The sequence below is a fragment of the Lynx canadensis genome, chromosome E2, assembly GCF_007474595.2.
Source record: "Lynx canadensis isolate LIC74 chromosome E2, mLynCan4.pri.v2, whole genome shotgun sequence".
Taxonomy (NCBI): Eukaryota; Metazoa; Chordata; class Mammalia; order Carnivora; family Felidae; genus Lynx; species Lynx canadensis.
Genome location: NC_044317.1, coordinates 44,611,735 through 44,633,465, shown reverse-complemented (window position 1 = coordinate 44,633,465; position 21,731 = coordinate 44,611,735). Strand labels below are relative to the sequence as shown.

Here is a 21,731-nt window from a genome sequence, read left to right as displayed (position 1 = left end):
CTTAGTGGACTCTTGAGTTGCTTCAACTTTTTCACTACTGTCAAGAATGCTTTACAAACGTGGGTATACAAATATGTTTGTGTCCCTGTTTTCAGTTCTTTTCAGTATATAATCAGAAGTGGAATTACTAGATCAGGTGGTAATTCTGTGTTTAACTTTTTGAGGAAATGTCAAATGTCAGTTTTTCCCAGTGGCTGCACCATTTTATGTTTCCTCCAGCAATGCTTCCACTTTCTCTGCATCCTAATCAACACTCATTTTGTTTTGCCTTAAAAAAAAATCATTCTAATGGGTGTGAAGTGGTATCTCAGTGTGGTTTTCACTTCCATTTTTTTTTTAATGTTTATTTATTTTTTGAGAGAGACAAAGACAGAATGCGAATGGGTTAGGGGCAGAGAGAGAGGGAGACACAGAATCTGAAGCAGGCTCCAGGCTCCGAGCTGTCAGCACAGAGCCCGATGGGGGGCTCAAACTTACGAGCTGTGAGATCATGACCTGAGCTGAAGTCGGATGCTTACCGACTGAGCCACCCAGGCGCCCCAGAAATTTTACTTCTTATGACATATCCGGACAATTAAGAACACTCTTAAAACAAAGGGAAAATAGGAAATCTCAGTAAAGAAACATGATATTAAAGAAAGAGCCAAATGGAAATTTTAGAACTGAAAAATACAATAACCAAAATTTAAAACTCACCAAATGGGCTCAATAGCGAAATGGAGATTATAGAGGAGAGAATCCAGCAAACTTGAAGGTGGAGCAATAGAAATGATCTGATCTGAACAGAGATAAAAAGCTGTTTTCTGTTGTTTTATTTTTAATGAAATGGGAGGTGGGGGTGGTGGGGTAGATAAAAATCAGACATCCATGTCATTGGATTCCTGGAAGGAGAAGAGAAAGTGCAGGGCTGAAAAACAGATGAAGAAATAATGGATAAAAACTTCTAAGTTTGGTGAAAGACCTAGGATTCAATCAGTTAAAGAAACCCAAACAAATACACCCAAAGGAATCCAACACTCTACGATTTTGAAACTTCTATCTACGTGAAGTTCTAACTACTAATTTCCAGAGAAAATTAAATATGTCCTACTTAATGAAGATAAATGTGTCCTGTGTAACAACTGAAGAATCAGAATACAGAAAATGCATTTAAGTAAATTTATAAATCTATAGGTAAAGAAGGAATAGATAAAAAGAAAAAAAGATACAAATAGTAATCATGAAGAGACATTCCAGAAACAGGTTTATACAGCTAGTATATTCCACAAGTTGACCAGAACATACTATTATAAACTGGAAAGCAATTTTGCAATATCTGATAAAGTTGAATGTATCTATTCCCTATGACCAGGTACCTCTACTTCTATGTAAAGAATGGCAACAAGGAGGGGCACCTGGGTGGCTTAGTCGGTTAAGTGTCCAACTCTTGTTTCGGCTCAGGTCATGGATCTCATGGTTTGTGAGTTTGAGCCCCATGTCAGGCTTCACACTGACAGCATGGAGCCTGCTTGGGATTCTCTGCCCCTCCCCTGCTCACTCTTGCTCTCTCAAAAAGAAAATAAAATTTTGAAAATAATTCTGTTCTTATTTTCCCTATCTGAAAAATATAGGGAATGTTGTAAAAGCCTTAGCGGTGCCTGGGTGGCTTGGTCAGTTAAGTGTCTGACTTCAGTTCAGGTCATGATATCACAGTTCATGAGTTCAATCCCTACATCAGGCTCTGTGCTGACAGCTGGGAGCCTGGAGCCTACTTCCAATGCTGTGTCTCCCTCCCTCTTTGCCCCTCCCCCATTTTCTCCCCCACCCCCCCCCACTCAAAAATAACTAAACATTAAAAAAATTTTTAAGGGGCACCTGGGTGGCTCAGTTGGTTGGGCATTCAACTTCAGCTCAGGTCATGATCTCACGGTTCATGGGTTCAAGAGCCGCAACAGGCTCTGTGCTGACAGCCCAGAGCCTGGAGCCTACTCCAGGTTCTGTGTCTCCCTCTCTCTCTGCCCCTCCCCTGCTCATGCTCTGTCTCTCTCTCCTTCAAAAATAAACATTAAATTTTTTTTTTTAAATTTTAAGCCTTGATACATTTCTTGTATGTTTTCTCAACATGTAAGTTCTGATTGTCATTAATGTGTGAATCAAATCTTACTATTAAGCAAATTTCTATATATTTCATAGAGTGTCTCATCAGGAAACCTTTTCTGATATACTCAAAAGTATCTTCCATAGGTAAAGGACTTCCTACATTCCATAAATTCATGAGACTCATCACCAATATGAACTCTAAATTCCCTAAAGCTCTTCCTACGTTATTTACATTCATGTAGTTTCTCAACAGTGAATTCTTTAATTATCTCTAAAATTTCTACTAAACCCAAAAGCCCTGCATATTACTTAATTAATAGTTTTTCTAACTAGCTGTAAATATACCTTTGTAGTTTTAGAAAACAGTCATCTTGCTAATAAATGCTTTGTGGAAGTGAAATGCCTATTAGAGGGTGATGCTCTTCCAGCCTGTTGTGCGTGTGTGTGTGTGTGTGTGTGTGTGTGTGTGTGTATATAAAATAATCTCTTTTAACTGAGATATAATTCATGTAACCATAAAATTTACTCCCTTTAAGTGTAAAATTCAGTAATTTTTAGTATATTCACAAAGTTGTGCAATCACTACCACCAATTCCAGAACATTTTCATTACCCCAGGAAAAAACACTATCAACATTAATAGTCTTCCCATTCTTTCCTCTCCCCAACCCCTTATCACCACTAATCTACTTTCTTTTTTTTTATTTATTCAATTTTAGTTAGTTAATATATAGTCCAATATTGGTTTCAGGAGTAAAATTCAGTGATTCATCATTTACATACACCACCCAGTGCTCATACAACTACTGATATACTTTCTGTCTCTGTGGTTTTACCTCTTCTGAACACTTTATATAAATGAAATCATGCAATATTTGGCCTTTGTGTCTGGCTTCTTTAAATTAGGGTAATATTTTCAAGGTTCATCTATGTTTTAGCATGAATCAGTACTTTATTTCTTTTTTTAATAGCTGAATAATACTCCATTTTATGGATATACAACATTTAAACTTCAGACACTTACTAAGTTTCATAACAGCAGGAATTTTCAGATAATGCATTTCACCATTTGTGCACACAAAAAGGCTTTCCCTATGTTTTACAATCATAGATTTTCTCACTAGAATGAATTCTCTCATCACGAATAAACTTGAACTATAATCAATGATGTTCTCATATTCCTTATCCCATAGAATATCTCTAATAAATTCCCTGATGTGGAATAAGAGACTTACGCTTTTTTATAATTGGTTCCATTTCCAGCCATTATTTCCATTTAGCTAAGATCTCAGTCTTGAGACCCTTGCCTAAATCGTGCTTTTATTTTGCCAGTTATTTCTAAAATTGGGAATCCTCAAAGTCAAGATTTTCCTTCCATTACCTTGCATTGAGAGGCTTTTTTTCCCCTAAAAATGTCTTTGTCTCACATCTGGACTCCAAATATGAAAGGACAGTAGAAGGGAAACAATGATTTTATTTTCCCTGTATCATAAAAATAAAATTATTACATGGAGGAAGTAAATAGAAAATAATGAATATCAGCAGTCAATAGCTAACACGGTATTGGAAATTTGAAGAAAAGGAAGGAAACTCCGAGAATGAGAGGACTGTATATATGATAAAGAAGTTATGAAAAGGTAAAATGTTAAGTCCATGGTTCTGAAATTTAGGTGTTGATCAGAATCAACTGGGAAAGTTGTTGCAAAGTACTGATGTACAGTGACCAACCCAGATGGACTGAATCAGCATCTATAGGGTAGGTCCCAGGCATCTATATTTTTAATGTCTCTATTGGATTAATTCTGATGCAGATCAGGATTTGATAGTCCCTACTTACAATTTTTTTTAATGGCTTGTCTTTTTTCTTAGAATGAAATCCAAGTAATTTCTCATGGATAACAAGGCCCTACTTATAAGACATTTCATTCCACCCCATCCTCTTCCATACAATCCTTGTTTTGTTTTGTTTTTTCGTGTTTATTTTTATATTTGAGAGAGAGCATGACTGGGGAGGGGCAGAGAGAGAGGGAGACAGAGGATCTGAAGGGGACTCTGTGCTGAGAGTGGAGCTTAATGGGGCTCAAGCAGGACTCAAACTCACAAACTGAGATCTTGACCTGAACTGAAGTCAGACACTCAACTGACTGAGCCAGCCAGGCACCTAAATCCTCTTCCTTTTAGTTCCAAGATCATGCAGTATTTATCTCCTGTATCTATCTACCTCCCATCCATGGATGGGCTCATTATATTGTTTCCTCCATTCTCCATTTCATATGACAATAAAAGTATATCCAAACTAGCAGAGCTAAAGCCAACCATACTTACATTTCTTAGAAAAGTATCTCAAAGACTTTTCAGATATTATTCACAAGTATACCATACTATAAAGCTTATAAAATTTTGATCAGAAAGACCTGGACCTAGGCAATTCAGTCAGTTGAGCATCCAACTTTTGATTTTGGTTTAAGTCATGATCCCAGGGTCAGGGGATCAAGCCGCATGTCGGGCTCCACACTGAGTGTAGAGCATGTTTGGGATTCTCTCTCTCTCTCTCTCTCTCTCTCTCTCTCTCTCTCTCTTTCCCTCTCTGCCGTTCTCCCCCTACTCACATGTTCACACTCTCTCTAGAAAAAAAAATTAAAATATAAAAATAAATTTTAAAAAGACTTGGAACTACAGTAGAGAATATGCTAACTCAATAATATGGAGAAAGATCTTCATGGGGACCAAAGTGCCATGGGTGCCATGGCTGTTCACTAGAGGATGGTAATAAACGTTAGCAGATAGCCTAAAGAAAATCAAAAGTGGTGGATTAACCAAGTGGGACCAAGAATAATTTTTCCATTATTACTAAAGCAAGGTATATATAATAAAAGTAAAATAAAACAACATTATTTGGCTGCTTAATAAAATAGATTGATGAAAATTGAGGGAACCAAGACTTTGACTTGGAAGTAAACAAGCAATCTACTAAATAAATCTTGTGTCAATTGTGGAAATATAATCCAAATAAAGAAAACTTCTAGAGGGAGGAAGATGGTGGTAGAGTAGGAGGAACCTAGGCTCTCCTCATCCCACAAATACTATTAGATAACTATCAAATCATCCTAATTGCCCCAGAAATCAACCTAAAGACTGGTAGAACAAACTCCACAACTAAAGGTAGAGAAGAGGCCACATCAAAGAAGGTATGAAGTGCGGAGACGTAGTTGGGAGAGAAATAGACCCTGGCAGCCATGGTGGGGAGTAAGTGGGTAGAGAGAAGGGTGAGAGACAGACTAGCACACAGGGGAGTACATGGAGAAGATGATTCCCCATTACAGTGGCTTGGAAAACAAGAGGGGCTGAATTTCATGAGTTCTTACAACCAGCAAGGCTTAAACCTTGGAGTTTTAAAGGTTAGTGGGCTTGGCTGGGGAGAGCCCAGAGGGCATTGCACTGCTCTTGGAGAGAAGACAGGGCAAACATCATGTGGACACACAGTGTGGAAATAGCAATCTGAAGAGCACCTGGAGCACACAGTGGGGAGCTTAATTGCTCTTCTGGGGGTGTGTCCCAAAGAAGCAGCATTCAGGGAGAGACATCTCCAGGAACAAAGGAACTGGCTAGTGCCATTTCCCTCCCCCACTCCTCAGCTTATGCTGGGCCACCTGCTGGAAACAGAGCAGCACAGATGCTGGCTACCTAATTTGCTTACATCAACCACATGCGTGCGCGCGCGCACACACACACACACACTCCAGAAGAATCACCCTTCTCAGTCATGCTTGCCTCAGTCTCAGTGTGGCGGGCCCCCTCCCTTAGAAGACCAACCCAAACCCCTGCCAACACTGTGTCTCCAGACACAGGAGTTTTATGTATGGAATTGCTGAATCACTATATTGTACATCTGAAACTACATGTAACACTGTATGTTCACTAACTGGAATTTAAATGAAAACTTATAAATAAATAACCTCTAGAAACCATAATATTACAAACATTAAATGATTTTTCAGTAGTACCTAGGGCATACAAGTATAGTGGTCAGAAGATAAATCATAAACTTAATGCTTATATGAATGAAAATAAAATAATAAATAAATGAGGCACCCCTTTCAACAAGTTAGGGATAAAAAAAGTAAAACAAGGAGTGTCTGGGTGGCTCAGTCAATTAAGCATCTGACTTCTGCTCAGGTCATGATCTCACAGTTCATGAGTTTGAGCCTCCCACTGGGCTCTCTGCTGTCAGCGCGGAGCCTTCTCTGGATCCTCTGTCTCCATCTCACTCTGCCCCTACCTCACTCGGGCTCTCTCTCTCTCTCTCTCAAAAATAAGTAAACATTAAAAAAAAAAAAAGTAAAACAAAGAGGGGCGCCTGGGTGGCTCAGTCGGTTGGGCATCTGACTCTTGATTTCAGCTCATGTCATGATCTCATGGTTCGTGGGTTGAAGCCCCACAACAGGCTCCATGCTTGACAGTGCAAGCATGCTTTGGATTGTCTCTCTCTCCCTATCTCTCTGCCACTCCTTCACTTAAGCACACTCACTCTCCCTCTGTCTCTCAAAAACAAATAAACATTAAAAAAAGTAAAACAAAGAAAAGTAGAAGGAAAGAATTAATAAACATAGAGGCAGAATATAATGAATTGGACAACACATTTAAAACTGTATATAATAGGGGCACCTGGGTGGCTCAGTCGATTAAGCATCGACTTTAGCTCAAGTCATGATCTCATGATTCGTGGGTTCAAGCCCCACATCAGACTCTCTGCTGTCAGCATGGGGCCCATTTTGGATCCTCTGTCCCCCTCTCTCTCTGCCCCTTCCCCACTCACACTCTCTCTCTTTCAAAAATAAATACAAATTTTTAAAATAAAAATGATATAAACAGCCTGGGGCGCATGTGTCTACAATGAAAGTATTCAGTTCTCGGTTAAAGAGATTGATTAACTTGATATACATGCCTGCCATGGGGTCTTAGTATCAGGGCTTGCTCTAAGAGAATTTCTTCCCTGCAAATTTTAAAACAGAGGTATAGAAAAAGAAGTGTTTACATATTCTCTGTGAGAGTGTAAGCTGGGGCTGGTGGAGGAGTTCAGTCTTTGTGACTACAACTGGGGACAGAATTAGGGTCTGAGCCCATATTTTGACATGTATAGAGAAACTCAGGCAGATGTTATGGTCTGTATGGATGGCAGACTGGATACATGCAGAGTAACTAAGTAACAAGTAATAATACATCGTATCACCCTGTTAAACTGGATTGGAATTAGAGGTGGCAGTGTACACTAAGCAATTTAAAAATTATTTAAATTTTAATAAAGCAGAATTCCATATCCAGAGAAAAATGTATCCAAGAAGGAATGCCAAATAAAGGCATTTTTAGATAAAAGAAAACTAATAGAATTTGTCACCAACAGACCTGCATTACAAGAAATGATAAAAGGAAGCTCTTCAGGCTGAAACAAAATGCTACCAGTGGGAAAACAGGATCTGCAGGAAGACAGCATAATTGGTAACTCACTGGATAAATATAATAACTCTTTTTATTATCTCAAATTCTTTAAACTACATATGACTATTAAAAGCAGTGTGTTGTGGAGTTTATAATGTATATAGATATAGTATATATAACTAAAGGGACTGTATTAATTTCAGATAAGCTAGACCAGTGACAAAGGCACATTGTCATGTGCCATTAGGAAGATATAATTATCACATATTTGTATGTACCTAAAAACAGCATCAAACAACACTGTACTTGCATGACCCTAAGAATGAGTGCCTCCTTAAATTTTGCACCCCAGGGGCTTTACTCACTTCAGCATTACTGTCATCCCAGCCCTGATTTTAATATCCACCTCTCAACTATTAAAAAAAAAAAAAAGAAAAAAAGAAAAAATTAGTGAGGATATAAATGATATGAACTATCAACCAACTTGGACTAATTAATATGTATACAATAATTCACCTAATGACCATCAAATACATATTCCTTTCAAGTGCACATGGCATATTCACCAAGGCAGACTATATAATTGGGCCATACATAAAGTATTAATGAATTTTTAAGGATCAAAATCATATACCATATATTCTCTGATCAAATGGCAGCAAGTTGGAAATCGGTAAAAATGAAGTATGTAGAAAATCCACAAATATTTGGAAATTAAACAACACACTTCTAAATAATACATGGGTAAAAGAAGAAATCAAAAGGGAAATAAAGTATTTTTAAGTGATTGATAAAAATGCAACATATACATATTTGTGGAATGGAGTTAAAGTAGGGAATTTCTGGCTTTGAATGTTATATTAGAAGAAAAGTCTGAAGTCAGTAACCAGAGGTTCCACTTTAGAAAGCTAAAGACAAGGAGCGCCTAGGTGGCTCAGTCGGTGAAGCATCGTCTGACTCTTGATTTTGGCTCAAGCCATGATCTCACAATTTGTGAGTTTGAGCCCTGCATTGGAGGGCAGGGCAGAGCCTGCTTGGGATTCTCTCTCTCCCCCTCCTTCTGTGCCCCTCCCCTGCTTGCACGCTCTCTCTCTCAAAATAATAAACATTAAAAAAAAAATTAAAAAGCTAAAAACAATCAGCACCTAGAAGGAAATAAGAGAAAAACTAAATGAAATAGAAATAAAAACACAAGTTGCCAAAACAGAAGTGATTTCTTTGGAAAGAGCAACAAAATTGATTAAAACTGGCTAAAATGATCAAAAATAAAAAATCATAAAGACAAATCACTAATAACAGGAATGAAAGAGAGCTTATCACTAAGGAATACATAAATATTAGAAGTCTAAAAACCACCTCATTCCAACAAATTTGACAACACACATGAAATGGACAAAATTCTTGAAAAATACAACTTACTATAAAAAAGAAACAAAAAGAGGGGTGCCTGGGTGGCTCAGACAGTTAAGTACCCGACTTCATCTCAGATCATGAATTCACAGTTCATGAATTCGAGACCCGCATCAGGCTCTGTGCTAACAACTCAGAGCCGGGAGCCTGCTTAGGATTCAGTGTCCACCCCCGCCCCCTCTGTTCCTCCCCTGCTCACACTCTGTCTCTCTCTCTCTCTCAAAAATAAATAAAGATTTTAAAAAATTTTTTAAAGAAAACAAAAAAGATGAAATTATAGTATCTGAATAGCCCAATACCCATTGAATAAATTGAATTTGTTACCACAAACAAAGAAAACTCCAGGCCCAGCTGTTTTTACCATAGGATCCCACCAGACATTTAAATAATACCAATTTTACACAGACTTTTCCAGAAAATAGAGGAGTAGAGTTCACATCTTGTTTTTAGAGGCCAGTACTACAATACCACCAATACCTGACAAAGACATTACAAGAAAATGATGTGCCAAAAGCTTTATGAAAAAAAAATTTTTTTGAGAGAGTGCAAGCGAGTGAGTGAGCAGGGGAGCGGGGGGTGGGAGGGTAAAGGGAGAGGGAGAGGGAGAGAGGGAGAGAGGGAGAGAGGGAGAGAGAGAGAGAGAGAGAGAGACTCATGCAGGCTCCAAACTCAGCAGGGAACCTGTCATGGACTCAATCCCACGACCCCGGGATCATGACCTGAGCTGAAATCAAGAGTTGGACCCTCAAATGACTGAGCCACCTAGGGGCCCCAGCTTTACGAAAATTGCTTAAGAAAATGTTAACAATATGCAATGGGAAAAAGACAGTTTCTTCAACAAATGGTGCTGGGAAAAATGGACAGCTATATGCAAAAGAATGAAACTGGACCACTTTCTTATACCATACACAAAAATAAACTCAAAATAGATTAAAGACATAAATGTGAGACTGAAACCATAAAAATCCTGGAAAAGAGCATATGCAATAATTTCTCTGACATCAACTGTAGAACATTTTTCCAAATATGTCTCCTGAGGCAAGGGGAACAAAAGCAAAAACAAACTATTGGGACTACATCAAAATAAAAAGCTTCTGCAAAGCAAAGGAAATAATCAACAAAAGTAAAAGACAACCAACTAAATGGGAGAAAATATTTGCAAGTGACACACCTGATAAAGGGTGTGTGTGTGTGTGTGTGTGTGTGTGTGTGTGTGTGTGTGTATCTCCAAAATATATAAAGAACTGATACAACTCAACACCCAAAAAACAAATAATCCAATTAAAAATTGGGCAGAAGACATGAACAGACATTTCTCCAAAGAAAACATACAGTTGAGCAACAGACATGTGAAAAGATGTTCAACACTGATCATCAGGGAAATGCAAACCCAAACCACAATGTGGTATCACATCACACCTGTCAGAATGGCTAAAACAAAAAACACAAGAAACAGCAAGTGTTTGTGAGGATGTAGAGACAAAGGAACACTCCTGCCTTGTTGGTGGCCTCCTGCCTTGTTGGTAGGAATGCACACTGGTGCAGCCACTGTGGAAAATAGTATGAAGGTTCCTCAAAAAATAAGAAATAGAATTATCATATGATCCAGTAATTAATTCCACTACTGAGTATTTATACAAGGAATATGAAAACACTAATTTGAAAAGATATATGCACCCCTATGTTTTATTGCAGCATTATTTATAATAGCCAGGATACAGAAGCAACCCAGTATCCAGCAGTAGATGAATGGATGAAGATGTGGTGTATATATACAATGAAATATTACTCAGCCTAAAAAATGAAATCTTGCCATTTGCAACATGGATGGATCTACAAGTATAATGCTAAATGAAAGAAGTCAGAAAGAGAAAGACAAATACCATATGATTTCACTCACATGTGGAATTTAAGAAAATAATCAAAGAAAAAAGAGACAAAATAACAGACTCTTCAGTATAGAGAGCAAACTGATGGTTGCCAGAGGAGAAGTTGGTGAGGGGGATGGGTAAAATAGGGGATCAAGAGTACAGTCACCTTGATGAGCACTGAGTAATGTATAGAGTTGTTGAATCACTATATTGTACACTTGAAACTAATATAACACTGTATGTTAATTATACTGGAATTTAAAAAAAGAGGGGCACTTGGCTGGCTCAGTCAGTAGAGCATGCAACTCATGACCTCAGAGTAATGAGTTCAAGCCCTACAGTGGGCTTAGAGCTTACTTTAAAAAAAAAAAAAGAAAGAAAGAAAGAAAGAATGAAATTGAGTAGGAAAAACACACTTCTCCTGAGCTTTTCCTTTACTTTTACACTACTACTATGACACTTCACTTCTGGTCACCAAATGTTTGGGAATTTTCACCCTACCAAGCAATTTTCTAACACTAGATGGGTTTCCTATAATTTAATTCAATTCTGGTGCTATGTACCTGACAGTAGCATCAGACCCCATAGGTTAAGGGCTCAGTCCCACAAAATGATCCTGTCCCACCTTTTAAGATACCAATCATAAGTTCCAGGTTGTTGCCTGTACTCTTGACTGAATGACCATAAACTGGGGTTCCCATGATCCCCTCCTTGGGTTTGAGCATTTGCTAGAATAGCTTTCAGAACTCAGGGAAACATTTAATTACGTTTACTAATTTATTATAAAATAAAGGATATCATAAAGGATACTAATGAATAGCCAGATGAGGAGTAACACAGGGTAAAGTCTGGAAGAGTCCTGAGCCAAAGAAGCTTCTGTCCCCATGTAGCTGGGGTACACCACCTTCCCAGTACATGAATGTATTCACCAACCTGGATGCTCTCCAAACTCTGTACTTTTGGGATTCTTATGAGACTTCAACACATGCATGATCAATCATTAACTCAATCTCTACTCTTTCTCTCCTTTTCATGGAGGGGGGTGGGGCTGAAAATTCCAAGTTTCTAATCATAGCTTGATATTTCTGGTGACCATCCCTCTTCCAGAGGATCACCAGAAGTTGCCTTCTTGGAACAAAAGACACTCCTATTAGGAAATTTCAAAGAACATAGGAACTCTGTGTCAGGAACCAGAATCAAAGACCAAATATTAGAACAAAAGACGCTCCTAGTATCCTTATCACTTCAGAAATTACAAGGGTTTTAGAAGTTCTATACCAGGTACCAGGAACAGTGCAGGGATTGGGTGGGCAGAGACCAATACATGTTTTTCTATTTCACAAATTTAATCTGGAAATATAGATAAGGAAATACAATATGATCCACAAATACAAGGTTGATTTAACATCCAAATGCCAGTCAATTTTATTCATCATATTAGTTGAATAAAGGAGAAAAGACATCACTTCACTAGATTCAGAAACAGTATCTTATAGGGGCACCTGGGTGGTTTGGTTCAGTTAAGTGTCCAACTCTTCATTTCAGCTCAGGTCATGATCTCACAGTTCGTGGTTCAAGCCCCGCATTGGGCTCTGTGCTGACAGTGCGGAGCTTACTTAGGATTCTCTTTCTCCCTCTCTCTGCCCCTACCCTGTCTGCTCTCTCGAAATAAATAAATAAATATTTTTTTAAAAAGTATCTTACAAAATTTAATATCCCTTCATGGTAACAACTCTCAGCAAGCTAGGAATAGAAGAGAACTTGCCAAATTTGATTGAGCATCTATGAAAATCCTCCAGCTATGTGTAATGAAATACTGAATACTATCTTTCTATGATCAAAAAAAGCATGGGGCACCTGGGTATCTTGTCAGTTGAGTGTCCGACTCTTGATTTTGGCTCAGGTCATGATCCCAGGGTTGTGGGACTGAGCCCCATGTTGGGTTCTGTGCTGAGCACAGAGCCTGCTTAAGATTCCTTCTCTCTCCTTCTGTCCCTTGTTCCCATGCCCTAAAATTAAAAAAAAAAAAAAAAAAATTTAATTAATTAATTAAAAAAAATTTTAAGCAACAATGTCTACTTTTACTCAACACTCTGGTGGAAGTCCTAGCAATTAAAACAAGGCAATAAAAATAAATGAAAGATATAAACACTGGCTAAGAAGAAGAAAAACTTTATTTATAGATGGCAATTATTTGCTTATAAAATCCTAAAGAATCCATAAAACAGGAACCAGCACTTATAGTAAATTTAGCAGAATTTCTGGATACAAAGTTATTATATAATAATTGGCTAATTTGATATATTAGCAGCAAACAATTGAAAAGTGAAATTTTTTAAAAAGGCATAACAGATGTAATTAAAGTTCCCTGCCTGATCAGCCCTCACTCAACTGAGCTCTGTCAACTCTCCCAGCCTTCTCTTGCTACAAGAAGGTGGCCACAGTGGCACATAAGAAATAAGTAAGAAATGATATATAAATACTTATAAGAATTAAAACAAATTTGCAGCGCCTGGGTGGCTCAGTTGGTTAAGCATCCGACACTTGACTTCCACTCAGGTCATGATCTCACATCTCATGAGTTCGAGCCCTGTTCAGGCTCCATGCTGACAGTGTGGAGCCTGCTTGGGATTTTTCTTTCTCTGTCTCTCTCTCAAAATAAATAAATGAACTTTAAGAAAAAAGAATTAAAACAAATTTTAAAAATTTTTTAAAATTTTGTAAAGCACTTTGAGAATTAGTTACATTTCTAATGACTGATAGGCAAAAATGAAATACTTCAGAGAAGGGCATAGGGATCAAAAGAACTTTAGGGTTACTAGAGTGCCAAAGAATCACAAAGAATAAGAGAGATGAGAGTGGTAAAGAAAGGTCTTACTTCATTTAACTCCAGAGTGGCTCTTTGTCTTAAGAGGCAATACAGTGTAAAAAGAGAACCGTGTTAGCTATGATTATTATATTTTTGTTTGTTAATTGCTAAAAGGAAAAATGGAGCTTTTTGAAACAGTCACAGGTCTTTTCTAGAATGCTAAATAAATGTTGATATATGCAAAGTTCATGGATTGTAACTTTCAATGACAGAGTAGGTATAAAACAATTTTTGTTGCAGGAAATGAACATGTTCACTTTATTTTTTAATAAATTACTTTGTTTCAATCCATCACCATGTAAATTTTACAGATTATTTTGATAATCAGTACAAATGATCTGTTCTCTCTAAAGGTGGGTCAGAAAATAACAGAACATCTTTACCAATTTGAAGTTCAAACACAACTTAACACCTGGTTTACTTGACAATGGATATTCCTTAGTTGCCCCACAAGTCACATTTAGCTCCCTAAGAATCAAGGAAGGTAGAAATTATATGATGGGCCTAAGAAAGATCTCAATATCATGAAGAATAGTAAAGGTGTTTAAAGGTATTATCTGCAACACAACAAAGCATAACCCATTCCTTTGAAAACAGGGTAAAAAATTTTACCTAGCTTCTTAAAAGATAACCTTTATATTCCAGAGAGCATATTCTGAATCATTTGAAGCAGAGAGTTTAGCCTTTTGAGATTAAGCTGCTGTTCTCCATCATCACATCTCAGCACAACTCCCTCTTGAGCAGAACCCAGATATTCTCACTTCTCTCAAGAGAAGTCTAAGGCCACAATCCTGAATGCTACCCGTCCCTAAAAGCACAAACTCAAGTATTCCTGGTGAAATTCAAAAAATGTTTTCAGGTTTGAAATCCAAGAAGGGAGCTATTACATAGTAAGCAAATAGGCTATGGCTGGAAATCTACGGTAAGAGCAGTTACAGAAATGTGTTTCAGAAACAGATTCTCTACATATCTTTAAGAAATCTGGTTGTTTTATTATTTTTTATTTTTTTAATGTTTATTTTTGAGAGATAGAGACAGAGTGTGAGTGAGGGAGGGACAGACGGAGAGGGAGACACAGAATCCAAAGCAGGCTCCAGGCTCTGAGCTGTCAGTACAGAGCCCGATGCGGGGCTCAAGCCCACGAAGAGCGAAATCATGACCTGAGCCGAAGTCCGATGCTTAACTGACTGAGCCACCCAGGCGCTCCAGAAATCTGGTTGTTTTACACAAAAGATCCTATATATTATGTGATTCCTCAATTATCCAAATATGTCTAGAAACATGGCTAGAAGTGAAGAAAATAATCACAATAAACCAATTAAGTGAAGTAGTGAATTACAAGCAAACTGCATGTTATACAGCTATCATAAATTATCAATAAATGTTCATTTTTATATCCTTTTTTTACATTACAGACTAAGAAAATATAATTTATGGAATTTCTTTTCTAATATGGTATTAAATCTTTAGCTTAGAGTTCACATAAAATTAAAAAATTTCTTTAAGCTTCAGGTTCATCATTAGGTCACATAATTTTTTTCCTAGTTGCCATTGTTTTAATTGTTTCATATCTCACATTATCATTCCCTAAGCTACTTGGGTTTGGGTATGAGACCATTATTTTAAAATATATCCTGGGGCACCTAGGTGGCTCAGTATGTTAAGCATCCGACTTCAGCTCAGGTCATGATCTCACAGTTTGTGGGCTAGAGCCCTCTGTTGGGCTCTGTGCTGACAGCTCAGAGCCTGTAGCCTGCTTCAGATTCTGCGTCTCCCTCTCTCTCTGCCCCTCCCCCACCTGCGCTCTGTCTCTCTCTCTCTCTCTCAAAAATAAATAAACATTAAAAAAAAATTTTAAATATATCCTAAGCACTACCCTTATGCCAAATTATTCAGTAAATTTTTGTATTGGCTACAATATAGTCCACCTATCATCCTTAATTCTTTTTTTATATTACTATGCTTAAGTCGGGGGGGAAAAGTCTCTAACATCTTTTCTACTGATGGGAATCTATAGCTATCTACTCCTTTTAAATTTGGATGATCCACCATCTCTCACTGAATAGTTTCTTTGATCCTGAGTTAGAGGATACAAAATGCAGAATGGTCCAGAATCACATAGATAATCATGCTAAACCGGCAAAATCTTTTTAAGTACATAATACATCTTCTTTCTGGTATTTATTGTTCCATGACTGATCCCTGATCTCTCTGTATGCAGGTCCCAACCTTACTCTGACTCAATCCTAAAAGCCTCACAAATCATGGGATCTCAACATATCCTAACACTCAGGTCAGTCAAGTGCCAATCTTATATCCTCCTAGAAAATACAAAGAATTTCTAAGTTTTTCCATGAGTAATCAAATAAGACCAACTTCTCTTAATCATCCCTTCACCATTCTTTGCATGGTCAAACCTCTTTGAGCCTCTTTGAGGATTTAATTTTACTCCATAACTCTTCTTCTTTTTTTTTAATTTTTTTTTTTTTTTTTTTTATTTTAGAGACAGAGAGAACAGGGTAGAGGAGCAGAGGAAAAGCATCTCAAGCAGGTTCCACACTCAGCGTGGAGCCCAGTGAGGGGCTCAATCCCATGACTGTGAGATCATGACCTGAGCCAAAATCAAGAGTCTAACACTTAATAGACTGAGCCACCCAGGAACCCCTTTAAAAATTAAAAAAAAAAAATTTTAAGTAGGCTCCAGGCCCAGTGTGGCACGTGAACTCATGACCCTCAAATCAACAGTTGATGCTCTACCAACTGAACTAGGCAAGTGCCCCTCTTACCATTTTTTGAGAGTGAAATTTGAGCTTCTTAGGCCTGCTCTTCTTTATAACGCTAATATATTACAGAGCACAACTTGCAAATATAGTCTTCATTAGCATTATCACACAGATTTTCAGAAAGAAAAGGAAGACAGCAACTATAGAGAGTCATCACTCTGTCTCATAAAACTAGCTCAGAGAAGGGGTGCTTGGGTGGCTCAGTTGGTAGAGCATCAACTTTTGATTTCAGCTCAGGTCATGATCTCATGGTTCATGGGACTGAGCCCTACATTGGGCTTTACGCTGACAGCACAGAGCCTGCCTAGGATTCTCTCTCTCTCTCTCTCTCTGCCTGCCGCCACCCCCACGTCACCCCCCCCCAGCTCTCTCTCTCAAATAAATAAACATTTAAAAAAAAACAAACTATCTCAGAGAATCTGATCCACTTAGGTAACAAATTGAAAATATTAACAAAACTCAGTCTTGTCCCTGGTCTAAGCCAGAATTTTATGCATATTTATAACTACTAACATCCAATTCTGTTATCGGAAATTATAAATCCATCCTTGTCAGCATAATTTATATTTAAAAAAAGGAAAGAAAAAAAGAAATACTGAGAACCTGAAGAATTGTGAGTACCTTTATCATTTGATCTCCTGGAATTATACATAAATTTGTATCTGTATAATTCCAAAAGGTGCAAATAGTCAAAAGGTCTGTCAAATCAGTTGGGTATCATTGTCACTTCCTTTTTATCCCCACTGATAAAGTTAATTTGTATATCAAGGCCCACAAAATGGAGGCTACCCTAGTGGCCCAGCTCATATCACGAATCTAAACTTTAGTTAGCCTGCACTTAATGGGAAATACCTGTCAAGGAAACCTAACATATACCAATCACAATCCTTCATCTCAGCTTTAGCTAGCTTACCTTACCCTAAAAAATAGGACCTGTTAGTCTTTTAAGGAAATCCTTGACCTCTTAGCCAATCACGCCATTTCTGTGTTGCCTCTTCTAACATTCTATTAAACTCTCTCTTGCCCAAAATCACTCCAGAAAAGTGTTGCATTGTTTGTGAGGCACAGTACTCCTCCAACCTATGGACTGTTTTCCTTTGAATAAAAGACATCAAACTCATTACTAAATTGTTTAGTTTTGTCACTTGACACTACAGACATGGAGGTATAACAAAACCAGTGACTGGATTGAATTCCTTTTTCAAACTAAGAGGTCTTATTTTTTTTTAATTTTTTTTAACGTTTATTTATTTTTGAGAGAGAAAGACAGAGTGCAAGCGGGGGAGAGGCAGAGAGAGACACACACACAGAATCCAAAGCAGGCTCCAGGCTCTGAGCTGTCATCATAGGGCCTGACGCAGGTCTCGAACTCACGAACTGAAGTCCGACGCTTTACCAACTGAGCCACCCAGGTGCCCCTAAGAGGTCTTATTTTAATGACTAATTCTTATAAACTTTTCTAAAAAAAACACAATCAGAAACATATGTACAAGGAGAACTTTAAAATAATGTATAGCAAAATGTTAACAGTGACTACTTCTGGATGCTAAAATTATGAGTACTTTTAAAACTTTCTATTTTAGGGGCGCCTGGGTGACTCAGTCGGTTAAGCGTCCAACTTCAGCTCAGGTCACGATCTCGCGGTCTGTGAGTTCGAGCCCCGCATCGGGCTCTGGGCTGATGGCTCGGAGCCTGGAGCCTGCTTCCGATTCTGTGTCTCCCTCTCTCTCTGCCCCTCCCCCGTTCATGCTGTGTCTCTGTCTCAAAAATAAATAAATGTTGAAAAAAAAATTTTTTTCTATTTTATAAGTTCAACTTAGGTTAATAATTTTTTCAAGAAGACTATGTTAATTTCTTCATCAGGAATCTATAACAATTTCCATTTCAAGCATATTTATAAAAGTAATTGTATGGTGGGCTATTTTCTACTTATTATGAAAACTGTGAACAAACAAGCTGTAAAAAATACTGGTAATAGCACTAAAACCAGTGTGACTGAAATAAATAAACTTACAAAGTCTTGTACCTTGTTTTACTGTATTTCATCAATATGAGACACTTAAGATTTCCCTGTGAATGAGCACAACTCGGGTGACATTTTCAGACTAAATTGTTTCATCCATAGTAGAGGCTTAATAAATGTGGCTTTATCATTGCCTTTCTCCAATGAATGCCCAGTTAATGTATCATATTGGATATCATCCTTAAAACATTGCTGAGAAATGCCTATAATAGTTAAACTTTATAATTTAGCAATTTCTTGAGTACTTTTGTTCATAAACATGAATACTGCATAGCATTATATTTTATATGTTTTATATCAGAATATCTTTTTAATTATATAAGATTAATTTGGATGCAATGTGGTTAACAATTTTACATAATACAGGAAATTATTTTTGGGCAAACTCATCCTAAAGTTGACTTCCAGGTATAAGTTATTGATTCTAGGTTAGTGATTTAAAACCTGTTTGGGTCATGTACACCTTTGGTACTATCATAAAATTATATGCTTTTCCCCAGGAGAAATATGCATTAATAAAATAAATACACACACACACACACCAAAACAAGACAAAGCAAAACAAAAAAACAACAACAAATAAAACACACACATACACAAAAACAAAATAAAATAAAATAAAATAAAATAAAATAAAATAAAATAAAATAAAATAAAATAAAATAAAATAAAAATACAATTGGGTATACAGTTCCAAGGCAAATCATTTAAGGTGAAGGATTCCTATTCTAGACCATCTGAGTACATGGCCCATTTTCTTACTTACAATTAACTTCTCATTTTCACTGCTCCTTATTATGAATGTGGAATGACTGAGATGGTTCACATAATAACATTTTAACATAAGCACTTATTATTGTCAGTCACTGTTCTAGTGCCCTGTTAATATTAACTACTAATCTTCACAAAAACCCTTTGAAATTCATATTATTATTTGCATTTTACAAACAATAAGTTATGGAATAGAAAGATACTGAATATATTATCCAAACTCAAAAACACTCAATGGTAAAACTAAGATTTTCATTTAGATACTCTAGATTCGGGGTTAGCAAACCTGTGTAAAGGACCAGAGAGTAAATATGTTAGGCTTTGTGGGCCAAAAGGCAAAATCAAGGATATTATGTAGGTGCTTATTTAATAAGAGAGATAACAAATTTCCACAATTTTTTTTATTGATCAAATTCAAAAATGTATTTGTAGACACAGAAATTTGAATCTCATATAATTTTCACATGTCATGAAATACCATTCTCCTTTTGATATGTTCTTAATTATTGAAAAATGCTAAAACCAATCTTCGTTCACAGGCCATAAAAAAATAGGATACAAGCTGGATTTGTCCTGCAAGGTCAAAGTTTGCTGATCCCTGCTTGAGACTCAGAGACCATTATATAGTCTGAAATCAATCAAACCATCTACCATGCCATTTTTCCACTCGTGTCTGAAGAATATCTAAAGTATCTATCTAATGTGTAATTCTGCCTAAGCATTGGTCTCTTCCTTAACAAATAACTGTGTAATAAAAAAGGACTATTTCTGCATCACAAGAATGCTTACACAAAAAGCGTACAAGGGGAGGTGTTTCCAAGTGGTTATGTGAATATTAACTGTAGGAAGAATTCTGATGAGGAACAGGCAAGAGCAATCCATCCTCATGGTACCATCATTAATTGGGAAGAGAATGCCCAGGTAAATGTCTAAATCACTATTTTTTAGGGCGTTTCAGATGAAGTTATTTTATATCCCAAAAAACAAAAATGAAATTTCATAAAACAAAGAGAAAGCTCAAAATGACTTTTAGCTTGGCTTTGAGATGTGTGACTGTAACAATGTTCTCCTTTCATGGCTCTTCTTTTGGAATACAGCAAAAATTGGAAGGAAAAGAGAATCATGACATAATAGGCCTTTCCTGGAGACCAGACAGGCTAAACAAGAACACATCTCCTCATCACTAGCAAGCCCCCCTCATACATAAATATACACTAATGGAAGTATGAGGAAGACTGAATACTGTTGACTCTTCCCTGTATCATAAAGAAAACTCAGGTTCCCAGAAGCGAGGGACTGGAGTCTGTTTCTATGTTCACAGCAGTTTCCTGTCAACAGAGCTATAAAAATGCTGTGGATCTGTAATACAGGGCTTGCCCTCATAGAGCTGCCAAGAGGAATCTTCAGAGGAAGTAATCCCACTGTTGCAGCCTCAATATCCTGTCTTCGGTGGCTAATTCCAGCCCTACAATCGCCTTAATAAACACAGAGCTTTGCTTTTTTAGTTATAACATTCGTTCTAGGTCTCAAATGTTCACTTCCCTTTGACAGCCATTTTTGTGCAACCAGTATTTTTGTGCAGTGTGGCTATAAGGTGAAATGACACAGGCAGTGAAAGAAAACCCAGTGCAACAATTCTAAGAAACCATGGAATTTACAACTGGGTCCAGAATAGGCTACACTTAATGTACTCTATGCCTTCAATGCATTAAGCACTAGGCTGGACAACAGAGAGGGTGCACCGATGAAGGCAACAAAGGCCATGCTTAGAACAGGGGGCCTCTGTGGTTAACTAGGGCCTCGAAGTCTTTCACAGGCACAGATGGAGTCACACAGGGATCTTGTCCACAGATTCCTCAGCCCCAGAACTGCAAAAATGACGCTCTATCTTACTAAAAGTAAAAAAGCTACACTAGGCCAATTTTGATAGTCTCCAGTTGGTCACAATAGCAATGTCACTAGTTCACAGTTCACAGTACAACACACCTCACAGTCACCGCTGACCGTGGTCACGTAATGGCTCCGCCCCCACTCAGGCCCAGGAGCCCAATCTGGGCCAGTCAGGGCCCCCACCATGCGCGCGCGCATACATACACTCTCTGACACACGCATACACTCATGATCACATCCCACATTGGCGCAGGCACACAATCGCACACACACCCACAATCACCTTCTTCATACAGGTCTGACGTTCCTGCCTCTACCTGTCCCATACGCTCCTGGGAAACTCCAGGCCTCCTGCAGTGAGCTCCTCCCGCACCCAGACCCGGGTTTCAACTCACCACAAGGAAAACAGTGACCGAAAGCGTAAAGGAAAATGAACCAGAGGATGAGGTTCACAAACTCCCCCAGGGCCTATGAGAAACGCAGTCCACTCTGGAACAGCGCGGACGTTGACTTAAACACACCGCAGAGCCGGTAGCTGGGACAGCTAGGCTACTAGCGCGCAGCCCCGTAGACTCCTGGGAGCTCCAGCCCACGCGGGAG

The 21,731-nt window shown here is 37.9% G+C and overlaps 1 long non-coding RNA gene across 1 annotated transcript; it reads right to left on the bottom strand.

Moving 5' to 3' along the window:
• Window positions 1-484: 484 nt before the first annotated feature.
• Window positions 485-21,707, bottom strand: LOC116737809. Its single transcript, XR_004343003.1, has 3 exons — window positions 21,527-21,707; window positions 12,653-12,804; window positions 485-881 (listed from the first exon to the last, which is right to left on the bottom strand). It is a non-coding gene; the product is annotated as an uncharacterized LOC116737809 (long non-coding RNA).
• Between the last annotated feature and the right edge of the window lie 24 nt (window positions 21,708-21,731).